Raw genomic sequence first — 20,973 nt, 5'->3', positions numbered from 1 at the left:
ATAACCTGCCCCCAGATGTGATGCAATCTCTCCACCACCGCATCCACTCCAGGACAATCCGAGGATTCCACCTGACCGGAGGAAAATCGAGGGTGAAACCCCGAATTACAGAAAAACGGGGACACCAAGGTGGAAGAGCTGGCCCGATTATTGAGGGCGAACTCTGCCAATGGCAAAAAAGCAACCCAATCATCCTGGTCAGCAGAGACAAAACACCTCAGATATGTCTCCAGGGTCTGATTAGTCCGCTCGGTCTGGCCATTAGTCTGAGGGTGAAAAGCAGATGAAAAAGACAAATCTATGCCCATCCTAGCACAGAATGCCCGCCAAAATCTAGACACAAATTGGGTACCTCTGTCAGAAACAATATTCTCAGGAATACCGTGCAATCGGACAACATTCTGAAAAAACAGAGGAACCAACTCAGAAGAAGAAGGCAACTTGGGCAGAGGAACCAAATGGACCATTTTAGAGAAACGGTCACAGACCACCCAGATGACAGACATCTTCTGGGAAACAGGCAGATCTGAAATAAAATCCATCGAGATGTGTGTCCAAGGCCTCTTAGGAATAGGCAAGGGCAACAGCAGTCCGCTAGCCCGAGAACTACAAGACTTGGCCCGAGCACAAACGTCACATGACTGCACAAAGACTCGCACATCTCGTGACAGGGAAGGCCACCAGAAGGATCTTGCCACCAAATCCCTGGTACCAAAAATTCCGGGATGACCTGCCAATGCAGAAGAATGTACCTCAGAGATGACTCTGCTGGTCCAATCATCCGGAACAAACAGTCTATCAGGCGGACAACGATCCGGTCTATCCGCCTGAAACTCTTGCAAGGACCGCCGCAGATCAGGAGAAACGGCCGACAAAATTACTCCCTCCCTAAGGATACCTGTGGGTTCAGAATTACCAGGAGAGTCCGGGTCAAAACTCCTAGAAAGGGCATCTGCCTTAACATTCTTAGAACCGGGTAGGTATGACACCACAAAAATAAAGCGAGAAAAAAATAAAGACCAGCGCGCCTGTCTAGGATTCAGGCGTCTGGCAGTCTCAAGATAAATCAAATTTTTGTGGTCAGTCAATACCACCACCTGATGCCTAGCCCCCTCGAGCCAATGGCGCCACTCCTCAAACGCCCACTTCATGGCCAAAAGCTCCCGATTCCCAACATCATAATTCCGCTCTGCGGGCGAAAATTTGCGAGAAAAGAAGGCACAAGGCCTAATGACGGAGCAGTCGGAACCTTTCTGCGACAACACTGCCCCAGCTCCGATCTCCGAAGCGTCAACCTCAACCTGAAAAGGCAGATTCACATCAGGCTGACGCAACACAGGGGCAGAGGCAAAACGGCGCTTAAGCTCCTGAAAGGCCTCTACAGCATGAGGGGACCAATTAGCAACATCAGCGCCTTGTCTGGTCAAATCAGTCAGTGGTTTAACGACATCCGAAAAACCAGCAATAAATCGGCGGTAAAAGTTGGCAAAGCCCAAAAATCTCTGAAGACCCTTAAGAGAGGAGGGCTGAGTCCAGTCACAAATAGCTTGCACCTTGACGGGATCCATCTCAATGGAAGAGGGAGAAAAAATATACCCCAAAAAGGAAATTTTCTGGACCCCAAAAACGCACTTAGACCCCTTCACACATAAAGAATTAGACCGCAGAACCTGAAAAACTCTCCTGACCTGCTGGACATGAGAGTCCCAGTCATCAGAAAAAATCAGAATATCATCCAGATATATTATCATAAATTTATCCAGAAAATCGCGGAAAATATCATGCATAAAAGACTGGAAAACTGAAGGGGCATTAGAAAGACCAAAAGGCATGACCAAATACTCAAAGTGGCCCTCGGGCGTATTAAATGCGGTCTTCCACTCATCCCCCTGCCTGATCCGCACCAAATTATACGCCCCACGAAGATCAATTTTAGAGAACCACTTAGCACCCTCTATACGAGCAAACAAATCAGTAAGCAAAGGCAATGGGTATTGATACTTAACAGTGATCTTATTCAGAAGCCGATAATCAATACATGGTCTCAAAGAGCCGTCTTTTTTTGAGACAAAGAAAAACCCAGCTCCCAAGGGAGAAGAAGATGGACGAATATGTCCCTTTTCCAAAGACTCCTTTATATATTCCCGCATAGCAGCATGTTCCGGCACAGACAGATTAAACAAACGACCCTTGGGATATTTACAACCCGGTATCAAATCTATGGCACAATCGCACTCACGGTGCGGAGGTAACGACCCAAGCTTGGGTTCGTCAAAGACATCTTGATAATCAGAGAGGAACTCAGGGACTTCAGAGGGAATGGACGACGAAATAGAAACCAAAGGTAAGTCCCCATGAATACCCTTACATCCCCAGCTCAACACAGACATTGCTCTCCAGTCCAAGACTGGGTTGTGAGACTGCAACCATGGCAATCCCAGTACCAAATCGTCATGTAAATTATACAGCACCAGGAAACGAATAATCTCCTGGTGATCCGGATTGATACGCATGGTTACTTGTGTCCAGTATTGTGGTTTATTATTAGCCAATGGGGTGGAGTCAATCCCCTTCAGAGGAATAAGAGTCTCCAAAGGCTCTAAATCAAAACCACAACGATTGGCAAAGGACCAATCCATAAGACTCAGAGCGGCGCCAGAGTCAACATAGGCGTCCGTGGCAATGGATGACAAAGAGCAAATCAGGGTTACAGACAAAATAAACTTAGACTGAATGGTGCCAATGGAAACAGACTTATCAAGCTTCTTTGTACGCCTAGAGCATGCTGATATAACATGAGTAGAATCCCCACAATAGAAACACAATCCATTCTTCCGTCTAAAATTCTGTCGCTCGCTCCTGGACAGAATTCTATCACACTGTATACTTTCTGGCGTCTTTTCCATAGACACCGCCAGATGGTGCACCGGTTTGCGCTCCCGCAGACGCCTATCAATCTGAATAGCCATTGTCATGGACTCATTCAGACCTGCAGGCACAGGGAACCCCACCATAACATCCTTAACGGCATCAGAGAGACCTTCTCTGAAAGTTGCCGCCAAGGCGCACTCATTCCACTGAGTAAGCACAGACCATTTACGGAATTTTTGGCAGAAAACTTCAGCTTCGTCTTGCCCCTGAGATAGTGCCATCAAAGTTTTTTCTGCCTGAAGTTCCAAATGAGGTTCCTCATAAAGCAAGCCCAAGGCCAGAAAAAACGCATCCACATCGCGTAACGCAGGATCCCCTGCTGGCAATGAGAAGGCCCAATCTTGAGGGTCACCCCTGAGCAAGGAAATCACAATCCTAACCTGCTGAGCAGGGTCTCCAGCTGAACGAGACTTCAGGGACAAATAAAGCTTACAATTATTTCGGAAATTCTGGAAGCTAGCTCTATTCCCTGTGAAGAACTCCGGCAAAGGAATTCTCGGCTCAGATACCGGAGCATGTACCACAAAATCTTGTAAATTTTGTACTTTCGTGATGAGATTATTCAAACCCGTAGTTACACTCTGGAGATCCATTATTGTCAGGTGCACACAGAGCCATACAGAGATTAGGAGGAGAGAGAGAAAAAAGACTGCAGCAAGGCAGACTGGAGGAAAAAAAAAAAAAAAAAAAATTCCAGCAGACTTCTTATAACTCTCCTTTCTCAACCTGGGTCTTTAACACTTTATTGGCCGGTCAAACTGTCATGATCTCTGCAGGCAGAGATCATAGCAAGCCTATAGAGGGACAAGCTCTCGGAAGATGGAACTATACTGACCATGACCTAAGCCTGCCGCGCAACTAGAAATAGCCAGGTAGCATTTCCTATTTATCGCTAGATGCCCAGCTCTGGCCTAAGACCTAAATAGCTAGCAGAGGGAAATATAAGACCTGGCTCACCTCTAGAGAAATATTCCAAAGAAGACAGTAGCCCCCCACATATAATGACGGTGAGTTCAGATGAAACAACAAACGCAGCAGGAAAATAGTCTTAGCAAATTTGAGGTCCGCTTACTAGATAGCAGAAGACAGATAGTATACTTTCATGGTCAGCAGAAAAACACTAACAAAACACCATCCAGAGATTACCTTAAACTCTGGCATTAACTCATAACGCCAGAGTAGCAATCCCTGATCAACGAGAGCTTTCCAGACACAGTAACAAAACTTCAGCTGTGAACTGGAACAAATAGGCAAAACAAAACATGGACAAAAGTCCAACTTATCTAGTAGTAGTCTAGAAGCAGGAACAAGCACTGAGAGGCATCAGATAACATTGTTGACCGGCAAGAAACCACCAGAGAAATGAGCTTAAATAGCGACACCCACTACTGATGGAACCAGGTGAAACAGGAAAGAGGATGACAAGTCCAATTCCACAAGCGGCCACCGGGGGAGCCCAGAATCCAAATTCACAACAGGGAACCTCAGCAGATGATCCTGCTGTAATCGAAAATGTATAATGGCCCCTGCATTAGCCCCCACGTTGTATCTCCCTTGGATTCTGGACTCTGTCCCTTTCTGTGGGCTGCAAATTGCAGAAAATAAAAACAACCAGTAAATGCGTATAGAGTCCATCATATGGGAATAGGTCCCTGAATGAATCCAGGTAACCCTAAAAGGAATGTCTGGACAAGACCCTAAAGAGGCGAATGGAAAGAAAGAGGAAAGCAGAAGAAAGGGGGGGGGAGGTAAAATATCACAATGAAAGAAGAAAGTGCGCCCCCCTGTATGTCATCACTTCTTTTTTTTCCCTTCTCCCCATTTGCAGGCCATGGTATTCAGACTGAGTATACATATGCATCTATATGTGATTGTGATTGTCTATACTCACCTACTGGCTGTTCCCATTTTTATTCTATTTGGCTTTTCATCATATATATTTATACTCAACTTTATGGGGATTTTTATTGTTTATATAAATGGCATTTTCATGTTTGTTACCTTGTATTTACTGATATGAGATGACACACACTGGACTGATAGGACCCTGACCCCAGCTACAGGACCACATTACAAGAGATAGAGAGAGAGATGCTGAGAGAGAGACTAAGAGACAGAGAGAGAGAGAGATAAGACAGAGAGACTGAGACAGAAAGACAGAGAGAGCGAGACTGAGAGAGACAGAGAGAGCGAGACCGAGACTGAGAGACAAAGAGACTGAGAGAGACTGACAGAGAGAGAGACTAACAGAGACTGACAGACAAACAGAGACAGAGAGAGACTGAGAGCGAGACAGAGAGAGAGACTAACAGAGACAGACTGACAGAGAGAGACTGACAGAGACTGAGAGAGCAAGACAGAGAGAGCGAGACTGGGACAAACTGAGAGAGAGAGTGAGACAGAGACTGAGAGACAGAGAGACTGCCAGAGACAGAGACTTAGAGAGACTGACACAGAGACAGAGACACAGAGAGAGACTGAGACAGAGAGAAAGACACAGAGAGCGAGACTGAGAGAGACAGAGAGCGAGACAGAGAGCGCGAGACCTTGACTGAGAGAGACAGACAGAGAGACAGAGACTGAAGAGAGACTGAGAGACAGAGACTGACAGAGAGACAGAGATTGAGAGACAGATAGAGAGAGACAGAGACACTGACAGAGACAGAGCGAGACAGAGAAAGAGCGAGACTGAGAGAGCGAGACAGAGAGAGCGAGACTGATGGAGAGAGAGACTAAGACAGAGACAAACTGAGAGTGAGACAAAGACTGAGCCAGAGAGAGACTGACAGAGAGTGACAGAGAGAGACTGACAGAGACAGACTGAGACAGAGACTGACAGACAAACTGAGAGAGCGAGACAAAGACTGAGACAGAGAGAGACTGCCAGAGAGTGACAAAGAGAGACTGACAGAGACAGAGACTGAGAGAGACAGAGACTGACAGAGAGACAGAGACTGAGAGACAAACAGAGAGAGCGAGACAAAGACTGAGACAGAGAGAGACTGCCAGAGTGACAGAGAGAGACTGACAGAGACTGACAGAGACTGAGAGACAAACTGAGAGAGAGCGCTAGACAAAGACTGAGACAGAGAGACAGCGAGAGACAGAGACTGACAGAGAGACAGAGTGACTGACCCTGAGAGAGACAGTCAGAGAGACAGAGAGAGCAAGACAGAGAGCGAGACAGAGAGACAGACAGAGAGAGTGAGACAGACAGAGAGCGAGACTGAGAGCGAGACAGAGTGAGCGAGACAGACTGACAGAGAGCGAGACAGAGTGAGACAGAGCGAGACAGAGAGCAAACGAGACAGAGAGCGAGACAGAGAGTGAGCGAGAAAGAGAGAGACAGACAGAGAGAGCGAGACAGAGACTGAGAGACAGCGAGACAGAGTGAGCGAGACAGAGACTGAGAGCGAGACTGACAGAGCGAGAGAGACAGAGAGCGAGACAGAGCATGAGCGAGACAGACCATGAGCGAGAGCGAGACAGAGAGAGCGAGACAGAGCGAGACTGAGACTGACAGAGAGCGAGACAGAGCAAGCAAGACAGAGCGCGAGACAGACAGACAGAGAGAGCGAGACAGAGCGAGACTGACAGAGAGTGAGTGAGACAGAGCAAGCGAGACAGAGCAAGCGAGACAGAGCAAGCGAGACAGAGAGCGAGACAGAGAGCGAGACAGAGAGCGAGACAGAGAGAGACAGAGAGAGACAGAGAGCGAGACAGAGAGCGAGACAGAGAGCGAGACAGAGAGCAAGACAGACAGAGCGAGAGAGACAGAGAGGAAGACAGAGAGGAAGACAGAGAGCGCGAGACAGAGAGCGCGAGACAGACAGAGAGCGAGACAGAGAGCGAGACTGAGAGAGACTGACAGAGACAGAGCAAAACGGATGCAAGAAACCTCAGGGACATGTCAGGACTCAGAGGGGAACAGTGTCCTGCCTCCTCCTCACTGCACAGTGGCAGTGCAGTCACCTCCAGCCCCCTGCAGCCTGAGCTCCTACGTCGTCCTATCTCCTGTCCTGCTCCTGTATGCAGGGCTCAGGGAGGGAAGAAGCAGCGTCTCTTCAGCAGACACCACACAGCCGGCAATGTGTGTGTCTGCAGTATACTCTGCTGGAGGCAGCAGGTACAGTGCCCGGCACCCAGCGTCCCCGGGTACATGCTCCTCTACAGAACAGACCGCGGCAGTGCAAGGAGATTCTGTCCCTGCTCTACCGCAGAGCTCAACTATATTGGCGTGCAAGTAGGCTAATATAGTTAAGGGTAGCGTAGCTCCAGGTGGGCCCCCTCTGAGCTCTGGGCCCGGGGCGACCGCACCCTCTGCCCCCCTGGTAGCTACGCTACTGGATTGAACGCAATACAATGCTTGACATGCCTAGAGGCAAACAATGCGCACAGAAAATGTTGCAATTGGTCAAGTTAAATCAAGCAAAATGCATTTGGCATCTGAAATGTGCAACTTTGACCCTGAAAAGAATTCACATAATGGGTTATAGCACAACTTGTGCTGATTTCAATTCAATCTGCATTTGGAAGCCGGATCAGAGAAGGAGTGCACTGTTCCCGGAGATACCGCAATAACCGCTCAATGCGTGGAGTGGACAGAGCAAGCTCTTTTTCCATCTCCCTGTTCTAAAAATCCATTTAATATAAGGTCCCCAAATAGGAGACGTATCAGATATTAAACTGATAAGAACAGGTGCTACACTTGATCTTGAGTGGCGGCGACGACGACGACGATTTCAGCCGAAAGGCCGAGCAGCAATAACCAGATATGGTTTAGCACTTTCACCACACCAAGGCCTAATGCTGCTCCTTGATCCTAGCCAAAAGGCCAAGAGGCAATAACCAGAAAGCGTTTTGCCCTTGTGCCGCACCAAGGCCTAACACTGGTACCCTTTGGGGAGATGGAGCAAAAGATTGCCCTGAGGAGGACATTTTAGAATACCGGACGCCTTCACAATGACAGTTCTGCTGTTTGTTCAAGCTGTGAGCCACTTGTTTTTAATCTGCATAACCCCACCTATTGTAACCCTCCCCCTTTGTTCCAATGTGCACTACTCAGTGCCAGGAGGAGGTGTGCGAGAGGGAAAATCAAAAAACAAACAAGCGAGCAGCTGTCTTCCCTGAGGCGGGGTATAGACCCTGCTGCCTACATATCACCATGCTGCCCACCGCTGGTCCAGCAGCAGACTGAAGAGGACTGCCACCGCACTGCCTTTTATAGGCCAAGGGCCCATTGTGACACATGAGTGTTCCAGCCCATTGTGACACGTGAGGGTTCCAGACCATGGCCAAGGGCCCATTGTGACATGTGAGGGTTCCGCGCGCAGATTCTATCTAATGCAGGCAGCGCACCTGGTTGCTAGAAAGCATTAGAATACTCACACAGGTGTAGATAGGCAGCATATTCATGATCAGCACAGACACAATTTTAACTTTTTTTAAATACCTATGCACCAACATTTAAAAGTCAGTGTTCCACACAAGAGGGAGACAACGTTTTCCAAAAGAAATCATGCTGTCACAAATGTGGTATGTATGGCAGAACTACTCATGGGCTACTTAAATGAAAGCACTAAGTACTGATAGCAAGGGGCCTAACTTTGTAGCTGGTCTATTTGCAACACTGTAACAAAGGCCAAATACATGTCCACATCTTCACACGCCGGTTGCAACCAGTAAAGAGAGATTGATTGATTGATAGATTTCAGATTGAACGCAATACAATGCTTGACATGCCTAGAGGCAAACAATGCGCACAGAAAATGTTGCAATTGGTCAAGTTAAATCAAGCAAAATGCATTTGGCATCTGAAATGTGCAACTTTGACCCTGAAAAGAATTCACATAATGGGTTATAGCACAACTTGTGCTGATTTCAATTCAATCTGCATTTGGAAGCCGGATCAGAGAAGGAGTGCACTGTTCCCGGAGATACCGCAATAACCGCTCAATGCGTGGAGTGGACAGAGCAAGCTCTTTTTCCATCTCCCTGTTCTAAAAATCCATTTAATATAAGGTCCCCAAATAGGAGACGTATCAGATATTAAACTGATAAGAACAGGTGCTACACTTGATCTTGAGTGGCAGCGACGACGACGATTTCAGCCGAAAGACCGAGCAGCAATAACCAGATATGGTTTAGCACTTTCACCACACCAAGGCCTAACGCTGCTCCTTGATCCTAGCCAAAAGGCCGAGAGGCAATAACCAGAAAGCGTTTTGCCCTTGTGCCGCACCAAGGCCTAACACTGGTACCCTTTGGGGAGATGGAGCAAAAGATTGCCCTGAGGAGGACATTTTAGAATACCGGACGCCTTCACAATGACAGTTCTGCTGTTTGTTCAAGCTGTGAGCCACTTGTTTTTAATCTGCATAACCCCACCTATTGTAACCCTCCCCCTTTGTTCCAATGTGCACTACTCAGTGCCAGGAGGTGGTGTGCGAGAGGGAAAATCAAAAAACAAACAAGCGAGCAGCTGTCTTCCCTGAGGCGGGGTATAGACCCTGCTGCCTACATATCACCATGCTGCCCACCGCTGGTCCAGCAGCAGACTGAAGAGGACTGCCACCGCACTGCCTTTTATAGGCCAAGGGCCCATTGTGACACATGAGTGTTCCAGCCCATTGTGACACGTGAGGGTTCCAGACCATGGCCAAGGGCCCATTGTGACATGTGAGGGTTCCGCGCGCAGATTCTATCTAATGCAGGCAGCGCACCTGGTTGCTAGAAAGCATTAGAATACTCACACAGGTGTAGATAGGCAGCATATTCATGATCAGCACAGACACAATTTTAACTTTTTTTAAATACCTATGCACCAACATTTAAAAGTCAGTGTTCCACACAAGAGGGAGACAACGTTTTCCAAAAGAAATCATGCTGTCACAAATGTGGTATGTATGGCAGAACTACTCATGGGCTACTTAAATGAAAGCACTAAGTACTGATAGCAAGGGGCCTAACTTTGTAGCTGGTCTATTTGCAACACTGTAACAAAGGCCAAATACATGTCCACATCTTCACACGCCGGTTGCAACCAGTAAAGAGAGATTGATTGATTGATAGATTTCAGATTGAACGCAATACAATGCTTGACATGCCTAGAGGCAAACAATGCGCACAGAAAATGTTGCAATTGGTCAAGTTAAATCAAGCAAAATGCATTTGGCATCTGAAATGTGCAACTTTGACCCTGAAAAGAATTCACATAATGGGTTATAGCACAACTTGTGCTGATTTCAATTCAATCTGCATTTGGAAGCCGGATCAGAGAAGGAGTGCACTGTTCCCGGAGATACCGCAATAACCGCTCAATGCGTGGAGTGGACAGAGCAAGCTCTTTTTCCATCTCCCTGTTCTAAAAATCCATTTAATATAAGGTCCCCAAATAGGAGACGTATCAGATATTAAACTGATAAGAACAGGTGCTACACTTGATCTTGAGTGGCGGCGACGACGACGACGATTTCAGCCGAAAGGCCGAGCAGCAATAACCAGATATGGTTTAGCACTTTCACCACACCAAGGCCTAATGCTGCTCCTTGATCCTAGCCAAAAGGCCAAGAGGCAATAACCAGAAAGCGTTTTGCCCTTGTGCCGCACCAAGGCCTAACACTGGTACCCTTTGGGGAGATGGAGCAAAAGATTGCCCTGAGGAGGACATTTTAGAATACCGGACGCCTTCACAATGACAGTTCTGCTGTTTGTTCAAGCTGTGAGCCACTTGTTTTTAATCTGCATAACCCCACCTATTGTAACCCTCCCCCTTTGTTCCAATGTGCACTACTCAGTGCCAGGAGGAGGTGTGCGAGAGGGAAAATCAAAAAACAAACAAGCGAGCAGCTGTCTTCCCTGAGGCGGGGTATAGACCCTGCTGCCTACATATCACCATGCTGCCCACCGCTGGTCCAGCAGCAGACTGAAGAGGACTGCCACCGCACTGCCTTTTATAGGCCAAGGGCCCATTGTGACACATGAGTGTTCCAGCCCATTGTGACACGTGAGGGTTCCAGACCATGGCCAAGGGCCCATTGTGACATGTGAGGGTTCCGCGCGCAGATTCTATCTAATGCAGGCAGCGCACCTGGTTGCTAGAAAGCATTAGAATACTCACACAGGTGTAGATAGGCAGCATATTCATGATCAGCACAGACACAATTTTAACTTTTTTTAAATACCTATGCACCAACATTTAAAAGTCAGTGTTCCACACAAGAGGGAGACAACGTTTTCCAAAAGAAATCATGCTGTCACAAATGTGGTATGTATGGCAGAACTACTCATGGGCTACTTAAATGAAAGCACTAAGTACTGATAGCAAGGGGCCTAACTTTGTAGCTGGTCTATTTGCAACACTGTAACAAAGGCCAAATACATGTCCACATCTTCACACGCCGGTTGCAACCAGTAAAGAGAGATTGATTGATTGATAGATTTCAGATTGAACGCAATACAATGCTTGACATGCCTAGAGGCAAACAATGCGCACAGAAAATGTTGCAATTGGTCAAGTTAAATCAAGCAAAATGCATTTGGCATCTGAAATGTGCAACTTTGACCCTGAAAAGAATTCACATAATGGGTTATAGCACAACTTGTGCTGATTTCAATTCAATCTGCATTTGGAAGCCGGATCAGAGAAGGAGTGCACTGTTCCCGGAGATACCGCAATAACCGCTCAATGCGTGGAGTGGACAGAGCAAGCTCTTTTTCCATCTCCCTGTTCTAAAAATCCATTTAATATAAGGTCCCCAAATAGGAGACGTATCAGATATTAAACTGATAAGAACAGGTGCTACACTTGATCTTGAGTGGCAGCGACGACGACGACGACGATTTCAGCCGAAAGACCGAGCAGCAATAACCAGATATGGTTTAGCACTTTCACCACACCAAGGCCTAACGCTGCTCCTTGATCCTAGCCAAAAGGCCGAGAGGCAATAACCAGAAAGCGTTTTGCCCTTGTGCCGCACCAAGGCCTAACACTGGTACCCTTTGGGGAGATGGAGCAAAAGATTGCCCTGAGGAGGACATTTTAGAATACCGGACGCCTTCACAATGACAGTTCTGCTGTTTGTTCAAGCTGTGAGCCACTTGTTTTTAATCTGCATAACCCCACCTATTGTAACCCTCCCCCTTTGTTCCAATGTGCACTACTCAGTGCCAGGAGGTGGTGTGCGAGAGGGAAAATCAAAAAACAAACAAGCGAGCAGCTGTCTTCCCTGAGGCGGGGTATAGACCCTGCTGCCTACATATCACCATGCTGCCCACCGCTGGTCCAGCAGCAGACTGAAGAGGACTGCCACCGCACTGCCTTTTATAGGCCAAGGGCCCATTGTGACACATGAGTGTTCCAGCCCATTGTGACACGTGAGGGTTCCAGACCATGGCCAAGGGCCCATTGTGACATGTGAGGGTTCCGCGCGCAGATTCTATCTAATGCAGGCAGCGCACCTGGTTGCTAGAAAGCATTAGAATACTCACACAGGTGTAGATAGGCAGCATATTCATGATCAGCACAGACACAATTTTAACTTTTTTTAAATACCTATGCACCAACATTTAAAAGTCAGTGTTCCACACAAGAGGGAGACAACGTTTTCCAAAAGAAATCATGCTGTCACAAATGTGGTATGTATGGCAGAACTACTCATGGGCTACTTAAATGAAAGCACTAAGTACTGATAGCAAGGGGCCTAACTTTGTAGCTGGTCTATTTGCAACACTGTAACAAAGGCCAAATACATGTCCACATCTTCACACGCCGGTTGCAACCAGTAAAGAGAGATTGATTGATTGATAGATTTCAGATTGAACGCAATACAATGCTTGACATGCCTAGAGGCAAACAATGCGCACAGAAAATGTTGCAATTGGTCAAGTTAAATCAAGCAAAATGCATTTGGCATCTGAAATGTGCAACTTTGACCCTGAAAAGAATTCACATAATGGGTTATAGCACAACTTGTGCTGATTTCAATTCAATCTGCATTTGGAAGCCGGATCAGAGAAGGAGTGCACTGTTCCCGGAGATACCGCAATAACCGCTCAATGCGTGGAGTGGACAGAGCAAGCTCTTTTTCCATCTCCCTGTTCTAAAAATCCATTTAATATAAGGTCCCCAAATAGGAGACGTATCAGATATTAAACTGATAAGAACAGGTGCTACACTTGATCTTGAGTGGCGGCGACGACGACGACGATTTCAGCCGAAAGGCCGAGCAGCAATAACCAGATATGGTTTAGCACTTTCACCACACCAAGGCCTAATGCTGCTTTTTTTTTTTTTTTTTTTTTTTCCTCAGATGGGAAGTTCCACAGTCAGGTAACCAAAACTATAAGGAACTCATCTCCCAAAACAGCGTGCCACACACTTAGTGCCACCGCCATTCCCATCATCACTGGAAAACACAAGAAAATTTATTAACAACAAAAAACACCTCAAGGTACATTAACAAAATGTTTCCACTTTTTAGTCTTCCAAATTCCCTCGGCATCCACCTCCCCTCTCCTCCTCTGATCACACACAAAGCAAAAATACAATTTTCCCAAAATAATTTTTATACAGTTTTTAACCTCAATATCCTTCCTTTTAAACACATATATATTCCTCACATCCCACAAAACCTCTTTTATACATGTCATCATCAACCACAATACTCTCTCCTTTTCCCCACACATACCCAATCCAAACATAAAAAGCTCAAAAGACAACAGATTCACCTCACACAACTCCTTACACAAACGACCCAGACCTGCAATCACACTTCTAGCATACTGACAGGGGCGTAACTACCGCGGTCGCAGGGGTCGCAATTGCGACGGGGCCCGCAGTGCTTAGGGGCCCACCCAGTCCAGCAGACTGGGCGGGCTCCTAAGAACTCTAAGCTACAAAATGGGCCGCCGGCCCTTTAAATAATTCTTCCTTACAGGCCCTGCTGCGCGTGCACTCGCGATCACGGGTGGGACTGCACTTGACCCGCAGCAGAGCCCCTCCACCGCAGAGAGCCGCACACCACTACTATGGCTGCCACTGCTCTGTGCGCACAGGACCTGTGATGAGGTCACAGGAGGGGAGGAGTTGGAGTCACATGATCAAGGGCTTCCGTGTAGTGCAGGACAGTAGTGCAGTGCTGTTTGTCATCATGCCGGAGGAGGGTAAGCTTTGTTTTGTGTGAGGTCAGGAGGGGTTTGGGTGGATGTAGCAGAGCAGTGTGTGTATGAGGTGTACAGAGCGGAGCCGTGTGTGTATGAGGTGTACGGAGCGGAGCCGGGTGTGTATGAGGTGTACGGAGCGGAGCTGGGTGTGCATGAGGTGTACGGAGCGGAGCTGGGTGTGCATGAGGTGTACGGAGCAGAGCTGGGTGTGCATGAGGTGTACGGAGCGGAGCCGGGTGTGTATGAGGTGTACGGAGCAGAGCCGGGTGTGTATGAGGTGTACGGAGCAGAGCCGGGTGTGCATGAGGTGTACGGAGCAGAGCCGGGTGTGTATGAGGTGTACGGAGCAGAGCCGGGTGTGCATGAGGTGTACGGAGCAGAGCCGGGTGTGTACGAGGTGTACGGAGCGGAGCCGGGTGTGTACGAGGTGTACGGAGCGGAGCCGGGTGTGTACGAGGTGTACGGAGCGGAGCCGGGTGTGTACGAGGTGTACGGAGCGGAGCCGGGTGTGTACGAGGTGTACGGAGCGGAGCCGGGTGTGTACGAGGTGTACGGAGCGGAGCCGTGTGTGTACGAGGTGTACGGAGCGGAGCCGTGTGTGTACGAGGTGTACGGAGCGGAGCCGTGTGTGTACGAGGTGTACGGAGCGGAGCCGTGTGTGTACGAGGTGTACGGAGCGGAGCCGTGTGTGTACGAGGTGTACGGAGCGGAGCCGTGTGTGTACGAGGTGTACGGAGCGGAGCCGTGTGTGTACGAGGTGTACGGAGCGGAGCCGTGTGTGTACGAGGTGTACGGAGCGGAGCCGTGTGTGTACGAGGTGTACGGAGCGGAGCCGTGTGTGTACGAGGTGTACGGAGCGGAGCCGTGTGTGTACGAGGTGTACGGAGCGGAGCCGGGGGTGTACGGAGCGGAGTCGGGTGTGTACGATGTGTCGCATCTCTGCTTCAGGAAAATGGCCGCCGCGATCTCCATCTGGGCACGCGCGGCATCCTGCGGCCATTTTCCTGAAGCCGCGGCCAGCAGAGCGCCGCTTCTGCGCACGCGCGGCCAAAGGAAGATGGCCGCCCCCACCGATCACCAATGAAATGTCGCACATCACGCTATTTTCACTCCCCTGTGCAGTGGATTCGGGACCTTGGGCATGCGCACACCACTACGCCACCAACGGAAAACTAAGCAAGATCTGGGGGAAGACACCACGCCCATCTGACCAGACCAGCCTGATTGACAGGCGAAAACGACTACTTTGGTAACGTATTTCGGCAGCATAGGTGGGGAATCGGGGTCCACAAAATACACTATTGCAATGCACAGCTCAGGCCCTATTTAACAGTATTTTTATCTCATACGGAAAAAACGGGGTGACAGGTTCCCTTTAAGAGAAAGCCAAAATAACCCCGGGACAGAAGGCGAGAGCAGGGGGGAGGTGCGGGACAGAGCCGCTTTAGGCTAGTTTCACACTAGCGTTAACTGCAATACGTCGCAAATGCGTCGTTTTGCCGAAAATACGCATTCCAGCAAAAGTTCTTGCTGGATACGTTTTTTCGTCATAGACTAACATTAGCGACGCATTTGCGACGCATTGCCAAACGTCGCGTCCGTTTTGCGACGCTTGGGCGTGTGGTAGTGGACCGTCGGGAGAAAAAAACCTTACATGTAACGTTTTTTGCTCCCGACGGTCCACTTTTTCCGACCGCGCATGCGCGGCCGGAACTCCGCCCCCACCTCCCCGCACTTCCCCGCACCTCACAATGGGGCAGCGGATGCGTGGGAAAAATGCATCCGCTGCCCCCGTTGTGCGGCGGAGACCACACTAGCGTCGGGAACGTCGGCCCGACGCACAGCGACGGGTTGTTCCCGACGCTAGTGTGAAACTAGCCTTAGTCAGGAGAAGCTGAGGAGCTGCAGCCGGTTTACATCAGCCACCCCTGTACCAGAGAGGAGATTGTGAGTTGTGTATATGAGCTGGTATCTCTGGTGTGTGTGTGTGGTATCTGTAGTGTGTGTGTGATAACTGTAGTATGTGTGTGATATCTGTAGTATGATGTGTGTGTGTGTGATATCTGTAGTGTGTGTATGTGTGTGTGTGTGTGTGATATCTGTAGTGTGTGTGTGTGTGTGTGTGTGTGATATCTGTAGTGTGTGTGTGTGTGTGTGTGTTATCTGTAGTGTGTGTGTGTGTGTGTGTGATATCTGTAGTATGATGTGTGTGTGTGTGATATCTGTAGTATGTCTGTGTGTGTGTGTGATATCTGTAGTGTGTGTGTGTGATAACTGTAGTATGTGTGTGATATCTGTAATATGATGTGTGTGTGATATCTGTAGTGTGTGTAATAACTGATGTGTGTGTGTGTGATATCTGTAGTATGATGTGTGTGTGTGATATCTGTAGTGTGTGTGTGATATCTGTAGTATGTGTGTGTGTGAGGCAGCGGCGTAACTACTACGGTCGCAGCTGCAAGCGGCTCTGGCAGGTCAGGGGGCCGTGAGTCCCCTTGAGCCTGTCTCCCTTATGCTTGTGTCCCCATGTGCCAGTCTCCCTTGCCCATTAGTCCCTGTGTGTCCCCATGTGCCTGTCTCCCTTGTCCCCTTATGCTTGTGTCCCTTGTCCCCGTGTGCCAGTCTCCCTTGCCCATTAGTCCCTGTGTGTCCCCTTGAGCCTGTCTCCCTTATGCTTGTGTCCCCGTGTGCCAGTCTCCCTTGCCCATTAGTCCCTGTGTGTCCCCATGTGCCTGTCTCCTATGTCCCCTTGTGCTTCTGTCAGTCTCCTTTGTCCCCTTGTGCTTGTGTCAGTCTCCTTTGCCCACTAGTCCCTGTGTGTCAGTCTCCCTTTCCCACTTGTCCCTGTGTGTCCCCTTGTGCTTGTATCCCTTGTCCCCTTGTGTCAGTCTCTTGCTCACTAGTACCTATGTGTCCCCTTGTGCCTGTCTCCCTTGTCCCCTTGTGCTTGTCCCTTGTCCCCGTGTGTCAGTCTCCATTGCCCACTAGTCCCCTTGTATCAGTCTCCCTTGCCCACTATTCCCCGTGTGTCAGTCTCCCTTGCCCACTAGTCCGTGTCCCCGTGTGCCAGTCTCTCTTGTCCACTAGTCCCCGTGTGCCCTTTGTGTCAGTCTCCCTTGCCCACTTGTGTCAGTCTCCCTTGCCCACTAGACCCCTTGTATCCTTCTCCCCTGCCTCCTAGCCCCCATGTGTCCCCTAGTGCCTGTCTTCCTTGCCCCCTTGTTCCCTCTCCTCTGCCCCCTCGTCACCATTTGCTCGTGTCTTTGTCACTGCCCCTGTATGGAGGGGCTGCATTATACTATGAGGGGGGCTGCATTGTATTCTATGGGGCTTACATTGAATTTTATGGCGGGGGGGGCCCCATTTGGAAGTTCGCACCGGGGCCCATAACTTTGTAGTTACGCCACTGCATACTGACAATTCCAAAACAAGTGCACCACGCTCTCACTCCCACCACATCCACTCCTTGGACACTTCTCACTCCTCACTAAACCCCGATTTTTCAGAAACTCCCTCACAGGCAACATCCCATGCAATGACTGCCATATAATCCCACTCTGCCTATTTGTCATACCATTCACACGTACCTTCTTCCATACTTTCTGCACATCATCCCCTCTTACCATTTTAAGATCTGGCAAGGACAGCCTGTGGGCTCGTCCAACATTAATGTCACATTCCACCTCCCTACACTCAATCATCTTATATACAGCTTTCTTCTTTTCTAGCAATCTCACATCCACATCACACAGTTCATACTTCACTAAAAATTTGTAAACCCACACATACCACACAGGAACCTCAAAAGCCACTGGGCTCCTAAGATCTCTTTCACGCCACTTCAAACGAAACAAGAAATTTCCAAACAAAAACCTGCACATACATGCATACTTCCCATCCCTCCTAATCACACCTAATACAAACACCATAATATTCACACCGAGAAAAACATTCAAATTTGGGAAACCCAGTCCCCCCTTATCCAAACTCTTCATAACAATCTCTCTCCTCGCACGCTCCATACATGAACCCCAAAAAAAGACAAACAAAACCCTGTTTAATCTTCTAATACACATGTAGCTTGGTGGAAAAACCATCGCAACATACAAAAAAATAGGTAACACAACACTCTTAATAACTAAAATTTTACCAAAAAACGTAAGATCCCTCAAACTCCAAAAATTTAACTTACGCTCCACTCTCTCTCTCACATCCACCCAGCTTTCCTCTCCATCCAATTTCTCTGAAAATTTCACACCCAAAACCTTTATCGATCCACTCACCACATTCACTCCAGCATCATCGCTCAGACTCCTCCCCCCAAAATTCTTACACTCACTCTTCTCCCAATTCACTTTAAAAGCAGATGCTCCACAAAAAATAGAAACCAACAACTTCACACGCCGTACCGAACACTCTGAATCACACAGCACACACACATCATCCATATAGCCACTCATCTTCCACTCTCTCCCCCCACCCCCGGGTACTTGCACACCCCGAATCACCTTATCTTTTCTTAACAGACATAACAAAGGCTCAATTGCGCAAATAAATACAATAGGGGACAACGGGCACCCCTGCCGAACACCCGAAAATACATTTACTCTCCTCCCCACATTTCCATTCAACAACACACAACTATAAATATTCTTATACAAACTTCTCACTCTCTCAACAAACTCAGAAGGAAAACCCATCTTCACCAACACACTAAACAAAAAACCATGCGCCAACCTATCATACGCCTTCTCAAAATCCAAACTCAATACATACACCCCCTTCTTACGATTCATGCAGTCCCACAAACAATCTCTCAACATACACACACTCTCATGTATTCGTCTTCCAGGCACCGCACAACATTGCTCCTCACCCACCACACTCCCAACCACGCCACGCATCCTGTTAGCCAAAAGTTTCGCATAAATCTTATAATCGCAATTAAGCAATGTAATCGGCCTCCAATTTTTTAGATTTTTCAGATCACCTTTTTTTGGCAACAACACAACCACCCCTGCACGCATACCATTTGCCACCTCTGCATTCGCCCACATATACGTACATACATCCACAAAATCCTTCCCAATCACATCCCACATCGCTCGATAAAATTCCACCGGTAGACCATCCTCCCCCGGTGTTTTATTCAGCGCCATACTGCACACCACCTTCCATACTTCTTCACCCGTCACCTCACCCATCAAACTTTCCCTTTCTATCCTATTCAAACTATTTTCCAAAACACTCAGCACCTCACTCTCCAAACCTTCATCCCTCCATTTCACAGCATACAATTCATCATAAAACTTTGCCACTTCCTCACACAAATAATCCGCACCACTCACTTCATTTCCATCCATTCCATTCAAAACACTCATACTCTGTCTCTTCCCAAAAACTTTTTTAAAGAAAAAACGCGAACACTTCTCATCCTTCTCCAAATTCTCTAATTTGGCCCTATACACAATACTCCTCCCTCTTTCTAGCAAAAAATCATTCACCTCTTTTTTCACTTTCACCAGATCTTCACTCACATCCATCCCTCCTGCTCTCAACTTATACAACACACTCAATCTTGCATTTAAAAAAACAAACCTTTCTCTCTTAGCAGCCGCACACTTGTACCCGAGTTTTTTAAAAAAACTCTTGGTTTTCCATTTAACCCAATCCCACCATTCACACACATTTCTGAAATCACTCCTGCACCCACACCACTCTGCATAATGTCTTTCATACTCCTCTCTCACCCCCCCTCCTTCCAGCAAACTCACATTCAACTTCCACACACCTTTCCCAGCCACCTCATTAACATGCAAATCCAATTCACACTTCATACACACATGATCCGAAAAGACCACACTCTCCTGCGCATAACTAACAGGAATCAGATTTTTTGAAACAAAACAATAGTCCAATCTAGACGCCACCCTCCCACTGGCAGAAAAAAACGTATTTAACAATGGAATTATCTTGCATGCACGCTGCATATCCCTTAAACCAAAATCACTCACCATATCCATTAACACTTTCCCTGACACATCCACATTCACACTTCCCACATCACAGTTCATATCACCCACTATCACAACAGGCACTCTTCCTGGAATAAAAAACTTAATTTTTTCAAATAAAACTTTACGCTCCTGTTTTTCCACAGGTGCATACACATTAATAACGCAAAAGCGAACATTTCTAAACTCAAAATTTGCCAACACACACCTTCCAACCTCAATCACCATATAGTCACACAAACTCACATCATTTCCCTTCACCAAAAAACCCACACCATCATTTTTATTACAGGCACTCCCTGACCACACAGACGCACCATGAGGCCATTCACTCCCCTTCACACCATCCACAATACCACACTCCTGCAAACAAAAAATTCCTGCATTTTGAGTTGCAAAAAAATCCAAGATGGCCGCCCGCCGCAACCTGTTTTTAAAAACCCTCACATTTTGTGATATAATAACAAAACCCATAACATACACAGAAACAAAAATACTAAGAAAATCAACCTACAAACATAACATTACGCAACTTACATAAAAAACACACACAAAAAAAAAAAAACCAAAAAAAAAAAAAAAAAACATTTTTTAAAGGCAAATGCTACTATATACAAAAACACCTAGCTACTGAAATAATAGCACATAGCTAACCAGCACCGCTACTGTCCTCCTCCACCATCTGCGCCGTGCAGCTTTCAGAGCCGCTAACCTCCATACACTCCTCCAGACGCGTCTTCTTCTGCCCAGCCTTCCTCCGGGGCACTCCTTCAACATCCTCAAAGTCACTAATTTCCCCACCACCCTCCCTGGGACACTTTCGACCTCCAGGCTCCTCTTCTGAGGAAAAAGCACCAATGTTTCC

The 20,973-nt window shown here is 47.8% G+C and overlaps 5 non-coding genes across 5 annotated transcripts; all 5 read right to left on the bottom strand.

Annotated features, from left to right (window-relative positions):
- Positions 1 to 7,478: 7,478 nt before the first annotated feature.
- Positions 7,479 to 7,672, bottom strand: LOC143783566 (U2 spliceosomal RNA). The gene has a single exon (XR_013217270.1). It is a non-coding gene; the product is annotated as a U2 spliceosomal RNA (small nuclear RNA).
- Positions 7,673 to 8,845: 1,173 nt separating this feature from the next.
- On the bottom strand, positions 8,846 to 9,036 carry LOC143783553 (U2 spliceosomal RNA). The gene has a single exon (XR_013217257.1). It is a non-coding gene; the product is annotated as a U2 spliceosomal RNA (small nuclear RNA).
- Positions 9,037 to 10,209: 1,173 nt separating this feature from the next.
- LOC143783565 (U2 spliceosomal RNA) lies at positions 10,210 to 10,403 on the bottom strand. The gene has a single exon (XR_013217269.1). It is a non-coding gene; the product is annotated as a U2 spliceosomal RNA (small nuclear RNA).
- A 1,173-nt stretch (positions 10,404 to 11,576) lies between these two features.
- On the bottom strand, positions 11,577 to 11,773 carry LOC143783588 (U2 spliceosomal RNA). Its single transcript, XR_013217292.1, has one exon. It is a non-coding gene; the product is annotated as a U2 spliceosomal RNA (small nuclear RNA).
- Positions 11,774 to 12,946: 1,173 nt separating this feature from the next.
- Positions 12,947 to 13,140, bottom strand: LOC143783564 (U2 spliceosomal RNA). Its single transcript, XR_013217268.1, has one exon. It is a non-coding gene; the product is annotated as a U2 spliceosomal RNA (small nuclear RNA).
- Between the last annotated feature and the right edge of the window lie 7,833 nt (positions 13,141 to 20,973).

Source organism: Ranitomeya variabilis, chromosome 6 (assembly GCF_051348905.1).
Source record: "Ranitomeya variabilis isolate aRanVar5 chromosome 6, aRanVar5.hap1, whole genome shotgun sequence".
Taxonomy (NCBI): Eukaryota; Metazoa; Chordata; class Amphibia; order Anura; family Dendrobatidae; genus Ranitomeya; species Ranitomeya variabilis.
This window is presented reverse-complemented; position numbering and strand designations above follow the sequence as displayed.